Genomic DNA, 6878 nt, shown 5'->3' with positions numbered 1-6878 from the left:
GTATGTTACCTTTCGATGACAGAAAAAAAAAAAAAAAAAAATCCTTACTAAATTTCGTCATCGAAGATACATTTTGTTGTAGTGCTACCTAATCCACTCAATCAAGGCATACTTCCCACAAGATGCCTATTGTAGGCGCATACACCTACACCTGCGACTCCATTGGGGATAAAGAAGTTTGACTCCAATGTGTTGCATCTCCCAAATCTAACAAATGATTTTCTAATATGGTTTTGCACACACTTTCACTTGGTTCTCTGTCCCTTTTTCCATGGTTGGAGATGAGTGGGAAAGTAGAGGTTCCATTTGGGTCAAAACTTTTTGAAGTTCACCCCACCAATTCACAATGTGTGTCATTGCCTATGATAAGTTTTGAGTACGTTAATGGTTTGCCCACCAATCCATATGTGGTCTATTTAGGCCCTAGGTTGAAGGATGACCCACATAGTTGTGAGTGACCTATTGATCTGTCATTTTAGTTTTAAGGAGCTTACCCACTCAAAAAGAGATCCTAAATCCTATCAAAAAAGAGCGTATCATTTTATATCTTCTATTTGTTCAATTATATATTTTGTGATCACTTAATTCTAAAGGACAAATAAAGATTAAAATTGGAAGGATGACCTAAAAGTCATAGCATACCCTAAGACTTTGAGATGAAAGAAAAGAAGTATCTCACATTTTAATATAAATAAAATAATTTTCTTTATTTGTTTTCTTCCAATTAATTTTTTCATAATTTTCTTTTATATTAAAATGCTTATGTGACTTTTTTAATAGTTAATTATTTGATTTTACATTATTATTTTTGCCACGTGTGTGCTAATAATGCAAACTGTTTGCTATGTATACATTTTCTGTTAGTGAGTTAATGATAGAGACCAAAATGATTGTAATTGAAAATAACAAGAACCAAATTGATCACTACCAAAATATATGGACCGATATCGTGTTTTCAACCTCTTTTTTTTTTTTTTTTTTTGATGGCTTCTTGGAAAAAGACAAAGTTTTGAGGTGTATTCAGACACAAAACAAAAATCAGAGTCAACTTTCGAATAAAAAAAAAAAATCAACTTCCTCCCCAGAAAACACGTGGAATGATCCCGTCCGTCAGTGTCAAACTCATGTGTTTCTTCAGTGAAGCGGTGTCGTTTCTCTTCTTCTTATAAAACTCACTTCCCGCTCCCTTGCAATAAATTAACAAAAAGTTTCAAGATTTTGCCTTGGCAAAGTTCCAACAAAAATTATACAAGAAAAGCAAAAGAGGCATTAAAAGTTTCAAACCAAATATATATATATATATATATATATATATATATATATATATCCAATGCCTCCAAAGCTACCCATTACCCTTCCCGCTCCCCTAAGCCTTAAGTTCATCAAAGAAGCCTGCAATTCAAGTGATTTGCAACGTGCACGCCACATGTTCGATCAAATTCCCCAACCAGACCTCCGTACGTGGACCATCTTGATTTCAGCTTACACGCAACATGGGTTTCCTAAGGAATCTATAAAGCTTTACAATCTAGTGCGAGCACAGGAAATTATACCTGATAGACTAGTACTTTTGTCGGCTACTAAGGCTTGTGCCACTCTGGGTGACATTGTGAAAGCCAAAGCGGTTCATGATGATGCAATTCGATTTGGGTTTCATTCTGATACTTTGTTGGGCAATGCGTTGATTGATATGTATGCTAAATGTAAGTGTGTTGAAGATGCGAGACGGGTTTTTGAGGGTATGCGGGTGAAAGACGTGATTTCGTGGACCTCGTTGTCGTCTTGTTATGTTACTTATGGTCTACCTAGACAAGGTTTGGAGGAGTTTCGTGAGATGATGTTAAATGGGGTGAGACCCAATGTGGTGACTGTGTCTTCAATTCTACCGGCTTGCTCTGAACTCAAAACTTTGAATTCAGGAAGAGAGATCCATGGCTTTGTAGTAAAGAATGAAATGGGAGAGAATTTATTTGTTTGTAGTGCGCTTGTTAGCATGTATGCTAGTTGTTTAAGCATTAGGCACGCCCAATTGGTATTTGATAACATGTCTCGGCGAGATGTTGTGTTGTGGAATGTAATTCTAACAGCATACTTCTCAAATAAAGAATGTGAGACGGGTCTTGAATTATTTTATCAAATGAGAAACGAAGATGTCAAATTGAATGATGCTTCATGGAATGCTGTCATTTGTGGGTGTGTGCAAAATGGGAAAACTGAACTGGCGCTGAAGATGCTTGGTCAGATGCAAGATTTGGGTTTCAAACCTAATCAGATCACTATTACTAGTGTCTTGCCAGCTTGCACTAGTTTGGAAAGCTTAAGGACCGGCAAAGAAATTCATGGTTATATCTATAGACATTTGTTTATTAAGGACTTAACGACCACAACAGCTCTGGTTTTCATGTATGCTAAATGTGGTGACTTAGAACTTTCACTAAGGGTCTTCAATATGATGCCAAAAAAGGATACTGTTGCTTGGAACACAATTATCATTGCTAACTCTATGCATGGGAAAGGAGAAGAAGCCTTGTTGCTCTTTGAGAAAATGTTGGACTCAGGAGCGAAGCCCAATTCGGTTACTTTTACTGGAGTATTGTCTGGTTGTAGTCATTCACAACTTGTTGACAAAGGCCTCTTGATTTTTGATTCAATGAGTAGGGATTACTCAACAGAACCTGATGTGGATCACTACTCCTGCATGGTTGATGTACTTAGCCGTGCTGGTCGGCTAGAACAGGCATATGAGTTTATACAAAGAATGCCTATAGAACCAACTGCTGCTGCTTGGGGAGCATTGCTTAGTGCATGTAGAGTACATAGAAACATGGAGTTAGCAAAAATTGCAGCGAAGAAGCTTTTTGAGATTGAACCTCATAACCCTGGAAACTATGTATTGTTATCCAATATATTCTCCACTGCCAATTTATGGGAAGAAGCCTCAGAAATTAGGAAATTGATGAGTGACAGAGGAATAATAAAAGAACCAGGTTGTAGTTCGGTTTAGCTGAGGAATAGTGCTTGCTGTTTTATTGTTGGTGATAACAAAAATTAACAGACTGATGTACGAAATTTTGGGACAATTTGGTTTAAAAAATGAGATTGGCTGGAAATGTGCCCAACATTGATGTTGTTCTACAAGATGTGGCTCCAGAGGATAGAGAGAATTCTTTATACTCACTCTGAGATGCTCACTGTTGCCTTTTGGGATTCTTAACTGGAATGGACAATCAACAATGAGTTTATTAAGAATTTATATGTGCAGATGTCATAACGCCATTAAATTCATGCGAGATTGTAGGTGTGCAAATCATTGTAAGAGATACCACAAGTTTCACAACAGGTATGTGAATTGTTTTTGTCAAGATATTTGGTGTTTTTTCAAATCCACCATATATGATGAAGTGCAAAATAAAGCTATGCAGGGGGTGCAGATGCTGAGGATTGGAATCAATTTCTGGTTGCATCATATTAAAGAGATGGTTATGGGATAGAATTAGGAACTTTGCTCTATCTTGATTTGAATATTTTCAATTGCGAAATGGCAAATGGAATATCAGTATATAGATGCTGAGTTCAAAACTTCAAATTTGGGTATGACATCATGAGTGACTAAATGGTCTAAAAGAAAATATTTTTTGTTAAACTTCCTTGACTTACTCCTTGGTAGAATGATTAATCTAAACTTGCAGCAGCAAGAGTATTCAGAATGTAAGGTAGGTGGGAGCCTGTTGTATAATAAACTGCTAGATTGACATGCTAAACCAAACCTTCGTTTAATAAGTTATGCATGGGTTGCGCTTCTTTGTGTCACTTGATTGCAGTTAAGTACTTCAGTAATTCAAATGCAATCTGTATTTGTAGTGACACAACAGAGTAATAATTATTTTCAATTTCAACCTCTTTTTTGTTCAATTTAGGATTGAACTTTCTCTTATTTTAGATATTAATTGATAACTTTCCATCAGTATAATTGAATATTTTTCTCTTTGCTCATATGGTTTTTGCTTTAATAATTTTTTAATGGTGTAGGTAAAAAATGAGGTCTCTTCGTTATTAATTTTAAGCAAATCAACTGTTCATTCAATTTGCAGATTTAAAAATGATTGTAAAAAGCTGCTAGTGGTTTTGCTTTTGCTAAGCTTGTATCCTGTTTCTCCGGGGAGGATTTGTTACAGTAATGTTAATTTTATGGTCTAAATTTGTGAGGAAGATTGGAGGACCTACTAAGATTGGTTATGTGGTGGAGTATTGGGTTTCAAAGCCAATGATTAGGTCTCAGAACGATGTGGAATCTAGGATTTGTTGGTTGATCAGGTTTGAGAAAATACCAATTATAAGCAAAAAACAATTGAGCACTTGGTCAGGCCATAAAAGACATAAACTAATGGAAATAGACAGAGGGGAGGAAAATCAGAATGTTTTGCAAAGTTTAGGGTTGAAAATAGAAATTCTGAAAGTCTAGGTACAAAAAGTGAACTTATGTGATTAGTTTAAGGAGGAAAATGAAATTTTACTCTAAAATGAGAGTGTTTGAGTGGAGGGTGTATCCAAATTATTATCAATACCCCTGGTGTGTCCAATTTGTCAATTGGACAATGAAACTCTAGTCCTCTCAGTTGCCCAAATGTCATGGTTTTGTGCCAATTAGGAAGTCAACTTCTATGACTACTCAATTTGATGATTTATAGAAAATAAAACACATTATGGCTTCTGGATCCTCAAAGGAGTTGGAATCTTTTTATGCACAACCTGGACTTTTGGGAAAAATTGAAACAGCCTTATATATGAGTAGGGGTGGCAATTGGGTGAGTTAGGTAGATTTCAGGTCGGGTCATAAATGAGTTGGATACATCATTATCCAATTACCCATTTATAACTCGTATAAATATAAATTAAATGGGTTTGGTTTACTTCCAGTACATTTTTAACTAAAATATATTTGTGTTGTTTTAATGAGATTAACTGAAATCTCCTTTTTTTTTTTTGACTCATAATAACAAATTTCAATTGCAGAATTTACACCTTCTATATTTGGAGTTGTTCGAATATGTAAATAAATCATGAACATAATCCAAGTAATAAATTCCCAAGCTTCCTTTTTAGTTTGACACACAAACATCTCTTTTTCTAAGTTTAACCATGCACTATCATCTTATCAAAAAAAAAAAAAAACATGCACTATCTTTGATGTAAAAATAAATAAATAAAGTTTAACCATGCACAAAAATTGGCTTCAAAAAAAAAAAAAACCATGCACAAAAATTAGAATAACACTTTCAAATGAAAATAATAACAAATACATACGGTCATTTTCTTTCAACTAAACAGAAATTAAATGAAGCCAAAGGAAAGGAAGAAATAAGAAAACCTTGGCAATTCTTCAAATGCAGTTTCAGAGTAGAAGTTAGGACTATTAAAAAGCTGTATAAAAAGAAAAATGTAAGGGATGGAAAACCTCTTCCTATACAAGATATAGAAGTAACGCTTTGAATACCCAAAATGATTCAACAGAAATATGGAGAGATCCCTTTCAAATTCCATAGTATTCATAAAAAAATAAAATTAAAAAAAAGCATTTTTTAAACCGTTGGATTTAAATAGATCCAACGGTTAAAAAAAGATACATTATTACAAGTATTCTTATTAAGATCTCATTAATTACCCTCATTTATTACATTCTAAACCTATCTCTAAACCTAAAAACATTTGATATCTGGCTCTTTCTCTCTACGTTTCTCTCTCTGTCAAAAGCAAGTTGCTCCAACTATTTTTGTCACCTTCCTCTCTTTCGTTGACAAAAGCATACGAAGATTATGCTACTGTCTACTCTGCCCAAATGACTTCTTGCACATCCTTAGGGTTGTGATTTGACAAGGGAAATAAGATTTTTTTAATTAAAGCAACTCGATCTGGATAACTCCAAGCTTCCCCCAGATATAAACGGATACAAATCTAGTATTCAAAAAAAAAAAAAAAAAAAAAAGGGAAGACAACACAAATCATTGGAGTTTAGTGGCCTTTATGAGATTTCTCTATAATTATTACGTTTCTTGCTTTTAAATTAAAGAGGGAAGGAAAATGCAAGAAAAATGGATTCTTTTACGTTCGTGAATAGTTTATCTAGCTTTTCGTTGAAATTTTTTTACTAAAAGTGTGTTAAAATATATTTATACTTTGAAAAAAAATGAGAAAATATGAGAAAAAAATAAAATTTTAAAAAAATATATATAAAAACTAAAAGCCGAAGCTAATTCCAAACCGGCTGTACATGTCAATGTTGTTTTTTTCGTTTTGAAGATATTTTAGTCCCAGCGTGATCTCCACTATAACATTATTGGAATAACTATATTTCCAAAAAATTCCAAATATATATGAAATACAAATTTAGTCCTTGATGATGCCGAAAATACCACCAATGAGCCACACGGTCCTCACACGCTACAAATAGCACCTGCACAACGAAAAGAAAGGACCTAGCAGAGAGTATCAGTGTGATACCGGCCAAATACCCTCCGAAGGTCAAGTCAGAACTATTCTTACTGCTCTAGAGTGCTAGAGAAGGTAAATTATGCGTACATTGGTTCATGAGGGTGCTTGATTTTTATAGTAGTAGGGCTTGACCCCTTTTCCTTGGAGTAGAAGTCTTTCCCTTATAGGAGTCTCCTTGAGCGTATTTCGCGGGATCCTTTCCATATAAGAATCCCTCTTAGGTTTCACGAAACGTGGAGTGCAAGTCATTTACTTATACACGCAAATGTGGTTAGCAAGCATTCTTTGACGAGTGCCGTCAGTCTATTTTGTGCCTTCGGTCTATGTACCGTCAGCTTTAAGATGACCTTCAGCTTTATGATCCCGTCTGTCTATGGAGTTCTTCACTT

At 34.7% G+C, this 6878-nt stretch overlaps 1 pseudogene; it reads left to right on the top strand.

The window, feature by feature from the left end:
• Nucleotides 1–1319: 1319 nt before the first annotated feature.
• On the top strand, nucleotides 1320–3798 carry LOC115984201 (annotated as a pseudogene).
• Nucleotides 3799–6878: the final 3080 nt, after the last annotated feature.

This window comes from Quercus lobata, chromosome 4 (assembly GCF_001633185.2).
Source record: "Quercus lobata isolate SW786 chromosome 4, ValleyOak3.0 Primary Assembly, whole genome shotgun sequence".
NCBI classification, from domain to species: Eukaryota; Viridiplantae; Streptophyta; class Magnoliopsida; order Fagales; family Fagaceae; genus Quercus; species Quercus lobata.
The sequence above is the reverse complement of the archived record's forward strand: the minus strand, read 5'-3'. Positions and strand labels throughout refer to the sequence as shown.